We start from the raw sequence: 15,286 nt of genomic DNA on the forward strand, positions 1-15,286 counted from the left end.
ATACTTTGGGGAAAGGATTGGGTACTTTCCCAGGACAACCCCAATCAAGTTAGTCCAGAAGCACCAGACTTTACAGCAAAATCAAACAGATGCATTTAAGTTCAAGTATAAGTTTTAAAGGACATGGGGGAAGTGTTAGGAGATCATAAGACTTGTTTTCTGCAAAAAACATAAAACACGATACATGTCTTCATAGACTGCAGTGTTATAAATAAGTAGATCTGTTTTTCATCATTTTCAGAGGCAGAAAAAGTGCAGCAGTTTGCAAATTTTGCATTTAAAAAAATGGGTTTCAATAGATATATGCACAAACATATGTCAAACGGATAACCATTTCACATATGTTTTTCCCATTATATTATTACATTTTATATAGCTTTAAGAGTATTCATTTAAATGCATTTTCTTCTACTGTACAAATAGATATGTCAGGTACACTAGAAGAGAAGAGAAGCTTTAACTAATAATCATAAATCAGTATACTTATCTGCCCCAGAGCCTTCATGGAAGCTGCCCCCCACCCCACCCCCCATCCCCCGCTGGTGTTTGTACACCTATTCTCCTGCAATAATGTAGAGTTAGGGTGACCTGAGACCAGTGGGGAAGCCAGGTAAGGACCACCACACAGCTAGCAGAAAGGAGAGGATGTTATAAGATTTTTACATTTTATTTCACACCTTAGTGACCAAACCAAATTTTCCAAATCCAATATATAATTACATATGTTGATAAAAGACCTGAGTCCAACAAGTTCAACCTTTCTCCACCAATTGTACATTTAGTCACTAATTTAGTATTTGCCCATTCAGTCATCTTATTCAGATCATTTTGCAATATTGTAATGTCAAGGTCAGATTTTAATGTTCTGCATAGTTTGGGGTCATCAGCAGAGACTGACACTTTAATCTCAATCCCATCCACAAGGCCAGTAATTAAGAGGTTAAAAAGAATTGGTCCTAACAAGGATGCCTGTGGTACCAAACTGCTGACTATATCCAATTTAGAGAACTACCATTTATGACAACTTTATTTCTTGTCATTTACCCATCTGCATATAGTTTCCCCCAGTCTTGGCTTCTGTAGCTTCAGTAAAAGGCTGCTATTTGATACAGTATCTAATGCCTGTGCAAAGTTCAAATAGATTACATCAGCCACATGACCTTCATCGAGATTTGTACTTATTTACTCATAGAAACCCAACATGTTAGTTAGACACGACTTATTCTTTCTGATTCTACGCTGGCTGTCAGTTATTATATTATTATCTACAATATATTTCTGCAGGATATATATATATATATATATATATATATATATATATATATATATATGTAATTGTCTAAGGGTCACTTCCGTCTGTCTTTCTGTCTGTCTGTCACGCATATTCATTGGCCGCGGCCTCTGTCTGTCATGGAATCCAAGTTGCTGATTGGTCGTGGCAAAACGCCCATGACCATTGCCATGACCAATCAGCGACGCGCACAGTCCGGAAGAAAATGGCCGCTCCTTACTCCCCGCACTCACTGCCCAGCGCCCGCATACTCCCCTCCGGTCGCCGCTCACACAGGGTTAATGCCGGCTGTAACGGACCGCGTTATGCTGCGGGTAACGCACTCCATAACCGCCACTATTAACCCTGTGTGTCCCCAATTTTTTACTGTTGACGCTGCCTATGCAGCATCAATAGTAAAAAAATGTAATGTTAAAAATAATAAAAAAACAAAAAAACTGCTATACTCACACTCCGTAGTCCGCCGAGCCGCTCGCACCGGCCGCCATCTTCCGTTCCCGGCACTGCATAGCGAAATTACCCAAAAGACTTAGCGGTCTCGCGAGACCGCTAAGTCTTCCGGGTAATTTCGCAATGCATCCTGGAAATGGAAGATGGCGGCCTGCGCGAGCAGCTCGGCGGAGCTTCGGTGGATCCCAAGCGTCGGTAACCACTTCCTGGATCCAGGCGCCAACGGAAGGTGAGTATATAACTATTTTTTTTTTATTTCAATTCTTTTTTTTTTAACAGGGATATCATGCCCACATTGCTATATACGTGGGCTGTGCAAAATACAATCTGGGCTGCGCAATATACTACATGGGCTGGGCAATATACTACGTGGGCTGCACAATATACAACGTGGCCTGCACAATATACTACGTGGGCTGCGCAATATACAACGTGGTCTGCACAATGTACTGCGCTGGCTGCCCAATGTACTGTGTGGGCTGCACAATGTACTGCGTGGGCTGCACAATGTACTGCGTGGGCTGCACAATGTACTGCATGAGCTGTGCTATACACTACACATATATATTCTAGAATACCCGATGCGTTAGAATCGGGCCACCATCTAGTCTCTTATAATGCCCTCCAAAATGGTGCACACTACTGATGTCAGGCTTGCCTGGATCCACCTTCTTACCTTTCTTAAATATGGGTATCGCATCAGCCATCCTCCAATCCTGTGGTACCACCCCTGTTACAAGAGAGTCGAAGAATATGAGATACAGTGGTCGGTCAATTATTGAGCACAATTCCCTCAGTATCCGTGGATGAAAGCCATCTGGGTGGGGGGATTTGTAAATGTTTGAATTGCTCAGACATAGATGTACTTCTTTTTGTGTTAAACTAGTTATATCAGGTTGTGAATTTACATTTTTTGCCTTGTTAAATGATCCCTATAACAAACAGTTCATTGGTGAACGTGGATAAAAAGTGCCTTTTTAACCCCATAACAACCATTGATACTCTTTTTAACGGCGGTAGTTAAGGGTACTTAAACTATAGCACCATTAATTAATGGTGCTGTGGAAAAAGTGTATAGCGTCCCCCAGAGTCAGAATTTCTCCAGAGTCTCGGCTGCCAGGGGTAGTCGAGACCCCAGAGAACATGATTGGGATCGTTTTTTACCGACCCCGGTGTTGTGATCACCGTTATTAAAGGGCCACTGTCACCCCCTCCAGCTGTTGCTTCTTAAATCCGGCGCCTGCGTTGTGCGTGCCTGCCTGGGGCCCGCACTGTGTTATTCATTATGCATTATGTGCGGGGCTGGGGTTCCTGGGCATGCGCACTGCGCTTGTCAGACGCTCCCCCGGTCCCTCGCCTTCCAGCATTGCCGGAATATACAGGTTTCATTGCCGACGTTTTGAACAGCCACAAAGAACAACGCTGGAAGGCGGGGGACCGGGGGAGCGTCTGACAAGCGCAGTGCGCATGCCCAGGAACCCCAGCCCCGAACTGTGCATAATGAATAACACAGTGCGGGGCGGGGATTCAGGAACAGGGTGGCCGCACTGCCCGCACCTGCGCAGTCAGGCACCCTGCGTCTGAGCTGTGACTGACGATGAAGACTGCGAAGGCCCCAGGCAGGCACGCACAGCGCAGGTGCCGGATTTAAGAAGCAACAGCGCGAAGGGGGCGGCGACCATCGCCCCTGAAGAGAAGAGTGACAGCAGTTGGGAGATTGATAGAGGACGATTCGGACCGCCTCCAGGTACAATATCTGGTAATTGTGGCCAATTTTTAAAACGCTTTATTGAGGTAATAAATGAATCAAAAACTAAAAGAGCCACCTTGTTAGACTGCAGCATTACTGCTGCACAAGGTGGCTCTTTTAGTTTGTAACGGCTGGGGGGGGTGATAGTGGCCCTTTAACTGTATAAAACCGTATATAAAAAAACTGTGATTTGCCATTTAATTTCTCTGACATCTGATGTGATCGCACATCAGAGGACAGAGAAATAGTGTCCTCAATACTTACCAGTGTCTACCGGTGTCCCTGTGTCCAGCTCACCCCAAACCATCTCGATTGGGTTCAGGTCTGGTGACTGTGGAGGCCAGGTCATCTGGCGTAGCACCCCATCACTCTCCTTCTTGGTCAAATAGCCCTTACACAGCCTGGAGGTGTGTTTGGGGTCATTGTCCTGTTGAAAAATAAATGATGGTCCAACTAAACGCAAACCAGATGGAATAGCATGCCGCTGCAAGATGCTGTGGTAGCCATGCTGGTTCAGTATGCCTTCAATTTTGAATAAATCCCCAACAGTGTCACCAGTAGAGCACCCCCACACCATCACACCTCCTCCATGCTTCACGGTGGGAACCAGGCATGTAGAGTCCATCTATTCACCTTTTGTGCGTCGCACAAAGATACGGTGGATGGAACCAAATATCACAAATTTGGACTCATCAGACCAAAGCACAGATTTCCACTGGTCTTAATGTCCATTCCTTGTGTTCTTTAGCCCAAGCCCGTCTCTTCTGCTTGTTGCCTGTCCTTTGCAGTTGTTTCCTAGCAGCTATTTTACCATGAAGACCTGCTGCACAAAGTCTCCTCTTAACAGTTGTTGTAGAGATGTGTCTGCTGCTAGAACTCTGTGTGGCATTGACCTGGTCTCTAATCTGAGCTGCTGTTTATCTGCGATTTCTGAGGCTGGTGACTCGGATAAACTTATCCTCCGAAGCAGAGGTGACTCTTGGTCTTCCTTTCCTGGGGCGGTCCTCATGTGAGCCAGTTTCTTTGTAGTGCTTGATGGTTTTTGGAACTGCACTTCGGGACACTTTCAAAGTTTTCCCAATTTTTTGGACTGACTGACCTTAATTTATTAAAGTAATGATGGCCACTTGTTTTTCTTTACTTAGTTGCTTTTTTCTTGCCATAATACAAATTCTAACAGTCTATTCAGTAGGACTATCAGCTGTGTATCCACCAGACTTCTGCTCAACACAACTGATGGTCCCAACCCTATTTATAAGGCAAGAAATCCCACTTATTAAACCTGAAAGAGCACACCTGTGAAGTAAAAACAATTTCCGGTGACTACCTCTTGAAGCTCAACAAGAGAATGCCAAGAGTGTGCAAATCAGTCATCAAAGCAAAAGGTGGCTACTTTGAAGAACCTAGAATATAAGACATTTTCAGTTGTTTCACACTTTTTTGATAAGTATATAATTCCACATGTGTTATTTCATAGTTTTGATGCCTTCAGTGTGAATTTACAATTTTCATAGTCATGAAAATACAGAAAAATCTTTAAATGAGAAGGTGTGTCCAACCTTTTGATCTGTACTGTATTTATTTCCATTTTCCCATTAGGGTTAGAGTTGGGCTAAAGAGAGTTGGGCTAAAGTTAGGGTTAGGGTTTGGGCTAAAGTTAGGGTTAGGATTAATGCTAAAGTTAGGGTTGGGATTATGATTAGGGTTTGGATTATGGATAGAGTTGTGATTAGGGTTAGGATTAGGGTTTGAATTAGGGTTGGGATTAGGGTTAAGATTAGAGTTATGGTTAGGGTTGGAGTTAGGGGTGTGTTGGGATTAGGGTTAGGGTTGGGATTAGGGTTAGGGTTGGGATTAGGGTTAGGATTGGGATTAGTGTTTGGGTTGGGAATAGGGATAGCTTTGTGGTTAGAGCTATGGTTAGGGTTGAGCTTAGGGTTAGGGGTGTGTTGGGGTTAGGGTTGGAGTTAGAATTAGGAGTTTCCACTGTTTAGGTACATAAGGGGTTCTCCAAACACGACATAGCAACACCATTGATTCCAGCCAGTTTTTCATTCAAAAAGTCAAATGGTGCTCCTTCAGTTCTGAGCTCTGCCGTGCACCCAAACAGTATAAACCCCCACAAGTGACACCGTTTTGGAAAATAGACCCCCCAAGGAACTTATCTAGATGTGTTTTGTGAACTTTGAACTCCCAAGTGTTTCACTAAAGTTTATAAAGCAAAGCTTTGAAAATAAAAACGTCAAACTGCGCTCCTTCCCTTCTGAGCTTGGCCGTGCGCCCTAACAGTGGTTTACCCCCACATATCGGGTAACGGCGTACTCAGGAAAAATTGCACAACAACATTGGGGGCCTAATTTCTTCTCTTACCCTTCTGAAAATAAAAATGTTGGGGCAAAAATATTATTTTTGTGGAAAAATTATTTTTTACTTTCACGGCTCTACGTAATAAACTTCTGTGAAGCACTGTGGGGTTCAAACTGCTCACCACACATCTAGATAAGTTCCTTAAGGGGTATCGTTTACAAAATGGTGTCAGTTGCGGGGTGTTTCCACTCTTTAGGCACATCAGGGGCTCTCCAAATGCGACATGGCGTCTGATGTCAATTCCAGCCAATTCTGTGTTGAAAAAGTCAAACAACACTCCTTCCCTTCCAAGCCCTGCCGTGTACCCAAACAGTGGTTTACCCCCACATATTGGGTATCGGTGTGATTCATTTTCTCTTTTTACACTTTTGAAAATAAAAATTTTGTTCTGAAGTAAAATGTTTGTAAAAAAAATAGTTAAATGTCACTTTTTTCCTTTCTCATTGCTTCAGTTCCTGTGAAGCATGTAAAGGGTTAATGAACATCTTGAATGTGGTTTTGAGCACCTTGAGGGGTGCAGTTTTTAGAATGGTGTCACTTTTGGGTATTTTCAGCTATATAGACCCCTCATACTGACTTAAAATGTGAGGTGGTCCCTAAAAAAAATATGGATTTGTAAATTTCGTAAAAATGAGAAATCGCTGGTCAAATTTTAACCCTTATAACTTCCTAGCAAAAAAAAATATTTTGTTTCCAAAATTGTGCTGATGTAAAGTAGACATGTGGGTAATGTTATTTATTAACTATTTTGTGTCACATAACTCTCTCGTTTAACAGAATAAAAATTCAAAATTTGAAAATTTCAAAATTTTAGCCAAATTTCCATTTTTTTCACAAATAAACTATATAAATTATCGACCTAATTTTATCCCTAACGTGAAGCACAATATGTCACGAAAAACAATCTCAGAACCGCTAGGATCTGTTGAAGTGTTCCTGAGTTATTACCTCATAAAGGGACACTGGTCAGAATTGCAAAAAACGGCCAGGTCATTAAGGTCAAAATAGGCTGGGTCATGAAGGGGTTAATTTGTTGAAATAGGATTTTGTAAAGTTCCAGGTTTTGGCATTTCCCCTTTCGAATGTTTGATTGAAAATTACATTAAGCAGTGTTCCTTTTTTTTTAATGGAAATTAGAAAAAAAATCATTTATCAAACTCCACATTAATCTGCAGCTTTCTCCAGTTTAGCAGTCAGATTACAAAATAACAAACAATGTACTTTAAAAAAAAGAAAGAAAAAAAAGTATTCTACTCTGAGCAAATAAGGTTTGTAAATTGTATAATGAAGGGTTAAATAATTTTCTAATATACTCTTTGCATCAATTATTTCACATCAATTATGTCACATCGGTGCCGTACTGAATACAGTTACAGTGAGAGTATCACTGCATTTGATAATGAAAAGTGTTTTAGTAAATTGTATCACTTTTCATTGAATAAATAACATTTGCTGAAACTAGAACATTAAGTTATAGCAATGTGTGTGATGTGTTTGTATCTATAAAGGCTGTATGGCATTGCTTTATTGGGTTGTATACTTCGCTGACATTGGATTCTTTATTTTACTCTGCAATGTAACAAAGAAATGTTATAATTCTGTTGTGAGCTTAATGGGGATTTGCCCGTCCACCAGAGTTCTGAAGTTCTTTCTAGATTTTGTGTTCCTTGTGAAACTCCATACTGTACATATAATTATTGCTATGTTTAGTTCACCTTATGCTCAGTCTTATCACAGCATTTAATATTAGGTCACTAAAGATCTAAATTCACATCTGGAATAAAAGCTTGTGATGTTCTTTGATGCTGAATAAAATAAAATTCATATTCCACATCCTACTGCAATTATCTGGATAATAAAGAATCAATGACATTTGTACACCATTGAAGCTGATTCTTTATCTATAACATCATATGAACATTTGAAACAATATTATCCATTATATATCTGTTTATTTTATGTTTAAATATCAAATAATTTGTAATAATATAACTCATTGCACTTGTTTTATTTTACAGAGTTGTCGTCTACAATAAAGCTTGTTTTGTAATGCAACTCTAACACTAATTTGATGTGGCAGTAGCAGAACCCTGTGTATCCTACGGTTTTGGTACAGAAACATATTTATGTGTCAATACTAGCACATTTCCAATATTTCCTGTTCTGGCTAGAGTAGTCATACTAAAGAGTATGTGTCAGCAGTATTATTGTGCTAACCAGAACGGTAAAGTGTTACGCCGCCTAATACTTTCTGTCCGGCCGGCGTGCTCCTGATGCTCCTCCTCACTTCTCTCCGTCTCGGTTCTCAGGCTCGTCCCTTCTGTGGTCCACACGTGCAGATGTGCTCCTTTCGCCGCTGTGGCTTCTGCGAGTTTGTGACCCGGTGGCTCCGCCCCCAATATGGCGGCACCCATCGGGTACTTCTTCCCTGCGTCTGTCCTGGTAAGATGCCTTTGTGTCTATTGCGTTCGCTGGCTTCTTGCTGGCGTCTCTATAGGTTCTTTGGCTCCTGTCTTTGCTCCTCATGCTATGACTCTGTCGTGGCTCTATACTAATTGTCTTTGCCATTCTTTTCAGCCCTTGGTCCCTGTCGTTCCCTGCTAACCCTGTGTTCCTGCCATCCTCGCCAATCCTGTGTTCCTGCCACCCTCACCAATCCTGTGTTCCTGCCGTCCCTGACAATCCTGTGTTCTTGCTGTCCCTGCCAATCCTGTGTTCCTGCCGTCCTCACCAATCCTGTGTTCCTGCCGTCCCTGCCAATCCTGTGTTCCTGCCATCCTTGCCAATCCTGTGTTCCAACCATCCCTGCCAATCGTGTGTCTCTGCCGTTGCAGCCCGTCCTGTGTCTTCGACATACTGGTCAGTACTTTGTCTTTGCCGCCCCTTCCTGTCCTGTGTCTCCACTGTTCTGGTCACCTCTGTGGTCCCGTCTCTCTCCCGTCATCTCATCTTTGGTCTAGCCCACAGTCGCCCCTTTGACTCTGGCAGTTGCGGTTTCACCCTCCTTGGGCCTGTCCCAAACACTCTCTATACAGGGGGTGGTACTATCTGGTCCACTCGTCCTCGGGGGCTCTGAAGCTGCGACCCAGAGGGTCCACTTCTTGGGTTCTAATATAAAGTTTGGGGTCCATGCACTGATGCCAAACACACTTCTCACTAATGAGTACCGAGCGTCAAACTCATGGTTGCTCATGTGTTCAGTACTTGCCCTGCCTTCATGAAAACCAGCCGCTGTGAACTGAGGTGATGCCAATAAGGTTACCTCAGTTCACAGCTGCGCTGCTGTCATGAGACCTAGCCGCTGTGAACGGAGGTCACCTTACTAACATAACCTCAATTCACAGCAGCTGGGTCTCGCATACTACAGCATCAGACCCGTCAGTGGCTGCTGCTCCTGTCTGTGGAGCTGCATTCTCTGAACAGAGCTTCATAGACTGGATGTAGAGGACTGGGATCTTCATGGGACCTCCCATATTATGGATTACAGTGGGCCCTGTTGATTATTATTATTTTTTTTTTTTAAATGGGGGGAAGAGGTAAATTGTTGGGGAGGTATTTGTTCAAATAAATATTTTTTTTCCTGTGTGTTTTCTTCTCTTTTTACTTACTGGGTTAGTAATGGGGGTGTCTGATAGATTACTACCCATACTAGCCCTTGTTCACATTTTTATTAATAAAATGATCCCATGAAGTAATCTACGTTCATCTTCTTTGTCTTGCTGCTATTGGAGAGCAGGATACACTGATAACAGTAGTTGTCATCAGCTGGCACCTGACCAGCACTAACCTTGTCACAGCTGCTGGCTCACATGCTGTCCTCTGTATGACAGATTGGGAACCACGATACCCAGCAGCTGTGACTGGCGGTGACTTCATTAAGGTTACTGTCTGTCAGAGTCTGTGTTTACCATGCTGTCACACAGAGGACAGCATTGAACCGCCAGATGTTTGGGCCCCCCATTCACTTGACTATGGTTCGGGTTTGGATACCTTTCTGGTACCCGAACCAAAGTTGTTGTTTTTTTATAAAGTAGGACCGAACCCAAAGGACCTGAACATCCATGGGTCTGCCCATCCCTAGTCAGCACAATGACCTATTGTTCACATCGACTGCAGGTAAATATAGCATGCTGTACATGTGAGTTATGTTCCATGACGGTTTGCGTTGTGATAAAAAATAAAATCAAACTATTGTCAAACTAAAGAATATGGCATAAATCACTTTGATGAAGGTATAAAATGAAAAAAAGTGAATGGAAAGCTGTAGTGTTCAGAGACTATTAAATTGGACGGTCTGCATTCAAGCATAATGTCTGTTTTCCATTATATTCTTATGTGCACTGTTGGTGCAGACTTTAATATTTTGTGTTAGGATTTTAGGGACATTTAAATTAATCTTTTACATGGGCAAGGTGCAGAATGATTTAAATGTTGATGAGATTATCAGGGCCTGCGCTTAACAATGCAGAACCGAATTCTCTCTCCGCATGACCTGGAAAACTGCTTAATGTAGCTGCCCATATTTTGAAAATAACAGTTAATTAAATGAAGTCATATAATTATTAAAACAGTAATTCAGTAAATCTAGTTTATGGGAGAAATATCAGGTCATAAATATTTTCTTTTCCTGGTGTTTATAAAATAATAAAATCACACAGCGCACTCTGGAGAGTTCTGGTTTCCTTGTACAATTAATAGGCATGATTTTCCTTCTTGTATTTAGATTAATGTTTAATATTACATGTGGTTACTATTAAGAATATTGCTTTTTGTGACAGCTTTAGTTAAGACATCATTTAATAATAGGTAATTATGGTCTGTTACTTCATGGTAGAAGCGTAACTTGAAGCTCCTGGGCCTCAATGTAAAATCTGTATCAAGGCCCCCTCCTTTTATTTAACGGGGATCTGTCACCACCTCTGACATGTCTGTTTTAGTAAATACTTGTATTCTCATGAAATGATAAACCTCTACATTGTACTGGTCCATTCTTATTTCTTCTGGAATGAATGTTAAATGAGTGTGTCCCTATATATTTAGTGTCAGTGAGGAGGTACACAGCTCCAGCTCTTAACACCGAGTTGTCAATCTATTGATAAATTCTATGATGATTAGCAGAGGAGATGCACAGTGTACAGTTCTAAGATACTTCAGACATCTTAAAGTTTTTTTTAGTCCAACTACAAGAGACCAGAGACCAAGCTCTTATTACATAATAGTATTATTACAAGGAGCTGTAGCCAACATTATTAGCAAAACTTAATATTAGGTCTACCATGTAAAATATCTGCTAAAATAAAGTGTTTAGTGAAACGACTTGTGTATATATTATATCATACATATTAATGCCCTCTACTCGTTAAGTACGGGATATAGAAACATTTAAAGTAAAACTTTGCTAGGAAATAAAGAGAGAAAATTGAAAACCATGACAAAACACAGGAACATGGCAAGAGATTCATGCTGCCTCAATCACTTTTGCAGCCGTGTATGTTTTATTTTGGAACTCTGCAGTGTTTCCGAAAAAACATAGTTAGTGCAGGTGCATGTGTCATGGATAACTAATCTAAGAAGCCTATCAAGGGCCGGCTGGTGACCGTGCTCCTTGTGTGGGCTATTGCAACTCTCTATTAGTAAACTTCCCCTCTCCCATCCATCCTGAATGCAGCACCCAGGGTCATATTCCTCGCCAACCGTTTAACCGGCACCCACAAAGTGCTCCATTCTTCAGTACCACTCTACATCTTCTCCATTGTCAGTCTACCACCCTACCTGTGCCCTCTGTTCTGCTAATGACCTAAGATTAACATCCTCAACAATCCGAACCTAACATTCCTGTCTTCTTGCGTGCTGCACCAATACTTTGGGATGGCACTGCCCAGGACAATTCGATTAATGCTCAATAACCGCAGTTTTAAGCGTGCCCTAAAACACAATTCTTCAGACTGGTCTATTGCCTCAACATACTTATTTAACTATCCTTGTTTTGCCCATACAAAATTTTAGATTGTAAGCTTGCGAGCAGGGCCCTCACTCCTCTTGGTATATGTTGTTTATGTGATTATTGTTATTCTGTAATGTCTTTTATTGTCTGTACAAGTCGCCTCTTAAATGTAAAGGGCTGCAGAATATGTTGGTGCTATAGAAATAAAATTATTACTATTTATTATTCTTGGATAGCTAGTTAAAGAGGTGGGTCCTTGTTAGCTATTTCCTGCCCTTTCTACCCATGAGTGGCCGGACCAAACCTATGTGTGCATTTAGGGAGAGTCCTGACAGTCTGGGAGAGTCAGATGAGGAGAAACCACTGGGGACTAGTTGTTCATGACTCATGGTTCCTGGACGGCTTTTCAAAGTATATTTTCTGTGATTTGCTATAGTGGTTCAAAGTTAAACATACACAGATACAGCCAGGTTTGGATTCATGCTGCCGGTGGTTCAAACTGCATTAATCATTTGTTTACAAAGTGTGCCATAACAGGGAAACTAACAGGAGATTCATGCTTTCCAAACTCTGGTCAGCATGAATCAGAGAAATACTCTGCTAGTGAGCCACATGTGTTTTACTCTGAAAATTAGAGAAAACATACTTTCAAATGCCTTTTGGGGACCATTCTTCTTGTATGACTATTCCAAGAGACCGCCCCCCCGAAGGTTTCACCCCTACTCACTTTACTAGACCTATATGTCTCTTCCTCTACCCATACATTGAGGGGTGAAGCCAATGAAGACTTGTCGCTTTCCTGGTTGGCTTTACAAAAGTACATTTTCTTGGAGTTTATAAGTGAAACACACCTGGCTGCAATGATGTCACCGGGCTGCAATGATGTCGCCGGGCTGCTGCCCGTATTTTGGCCAGAATGAATCTCCTGTTAGTTTTTTAATGGCACCTTTTGTTCGACTTGAATAAAAAATTAGACTCACATGATCCCACCTACTAGGTACTCAAAAAGCTTTATCCCCACCCCCACTTTGTACCACAGGCTGACCTTGATATGACATTGTTAATTTGAATAATGTTTTTTTTTTTGTAACCATAACCCCAAAAAGTGCAATGAAAAGTGATCAATACATCATAAATGCCATAAAATACTATTAATAACTGGCCACACAAAAACCAAGCCATACCACAGACCGGGGATAATCCAGCATCCAGATCCTCGCTATAGCAAAAAACTTTTTTTATTGTAACATAGTAATAAAACCTTGATATACATCATACAAAAAAACAAAAACTGCTGTTTTTGTTTTATTTTTAATCTGAATGCTGGATTATCTCATGCCCGTGTTTCCCTTGTGCATTGGACCTGGCATGTGGTTGTGATCACAGATGAACTGACATCTACATCCCCCCCATAAGCCCTAACACAGCTCTATCAATGGAAATACAAAAGTTACAAAACTTAGAAAATAGCAGCACAAACGTATTTTTTTTACAAAGTTCTCAATTTTTTTAACTTCTGAAATATAACATCTATAAGTTAGTATTGCTGTTGCTTTACTCAGTCACCTGAAGAATAATGTTGACAGATCAGTTTTACCTGACATATCAAATTGAGGTGGATATATCACCAAACTGTTCAGTACAAACTACATCTATTATTAACTAGGGTTCTTCAACCTCATGAGACAGGTGTTTATAATGGGACCCCTGGCGGAAGGGCTGCACAATCTCCTCATCCAGCCTTAGGGTACTGTCACACAGTGCAACTTTCCAACGATCATGACCAGCGATACGACCTGGCCGTGATCGTTGGAAAGTCGTTGTGTGGTCGCTGGGGAGCTGTCACACAGACAGCTCTCCAGCGACCAACGATGCCGAAGGCCCCGAGTAACCAGGGTAAACATTGGGTTACTAAGCTCAGGGCCGCGCTTAGTAACCCGATGTTTACTCTGGTTACCAGCGTAAAAGTAAAAAAAACAAACAGTACATACTCACATTCCGGTGTCCTTCAGGTCCCTTGCCGTCTGCTTCCGCTCTGACTGAGTGCCGCCGTAAAGTGAAAGCAGATCACAGCGGTGACGTCACCGCTGTGCTCTGCTCCGGCCGGCAGTCAGTCAGAGCGGGAAGCAGACTGCAAGGGACCAGAAGGACACCGGAATGTGAGTATGTACGGTTTGTTTTTTTTAACTCTTACGCTGGTAACCACGGTAAACATCAGGTTACTAAGCGCGGCCCTGCGCTTAGTAACCCGATGTTTACCCTGGTTACAAGTGAATGCATCGCTGGATAGCTGTCACACACACCGATCCAGCGATGACAGCGGGAGATCCAGCGACGAAATAAAGTTCCAAACGATCTGCTACGACGTACGATTCTCAGCAGGGTCCCTGATCGCTGCTGCGTGTCAGACACAGCGATATCGTATGGATATCGCTGGAACGTCACGGATCGTACCGTCGTAGCGATCAAAGTGCCACTGTGTGACAGTACCCTTAGACATCATTCAGACATGTGTTTTCCACATATATGTTATGTCCTTTGTTTTCACATACACATTATTGTGTTTTTATGTGGACTATATGTCCATGGAAAAATCAGGGAAATGTCTGTTTTACTGGGATCATGAATGAAAACTGCCCAACAAGTCTGTGGGTCCATAAAAGTCATAAACACCTCAGAGAAGGCATCAGTGTGCAGTCCGTGTGCTGTCCATGACTTACATTGTATTGAATAGTAGAAGCTTTGTATTTCATTTATTCATCCATTAGTTATAAACACTGATGGTCAAAACTGACATTGACCTTATGAAATTCCGATCTAAACACTCGCACCATTTTTGAACAAACACGGACATCTGAATGAGGCTGCAGAGCCTGGTGCTGACTGTGCAACATAACTTTCCATGAACAGATCATGCTAATCTTCTTAACTCACACTCCATACACCCATCCGGGACATGTGTCATACATGTACGTCAGATGCTAGGAAGGTTTTAAAAGCCACACCCGTAGAATGTAAGTCCGCAGGACAGGGTCCTCTCCCCTCTGTACCAGTCGGTCATTGTAAATTTATTTACTGTAAATGATATCTATAACTTTGTATGTAACCCCTTCTCATGTATAGCACCATGGAATTAATGGTGCTATGGTATATAAATAAATAATAATAACAATAATATTAATAATTTGCCCACCCAGCCTGATGGACAGTGCCGCTCCTCACTGCCCCTTCTTCCTGTCGCTTCTGAGATCTCACACTCTTCAGTAGCTGTTAGTATGGCTAAGTTCACAGGAACGTAGAAAAAATTGTCCCGTTTTCATCCAGAAAAAGAACAGATGATTTTTCATCTGTATTGTTTTATTTCTATATCAGTGTTTAAACATCAGCAATTATTAAAATTCACAAGGTCAAATACAGATAAATAATTAATAATGAAGAATAATAATAAATAATAATGATAAGGAATTACAATCTATCCATAAAA

Source organism: Ranitomeya variabilis, chromosome 5 (assembly GCF_051348905.1).
Source record: "Ranitomeya variabilis isolate aRanVar5 chromosome 5, aRanVar5.hap1, whole genome shotgun sequence".
Classification (NCBI taxonomy): domain Eukaryota; kingdom Metazoa; phylum Chordata; class Amphibia; order Anura; family Dendrobatidae; genus Ranitomeya; species Ranitomeya variabilis.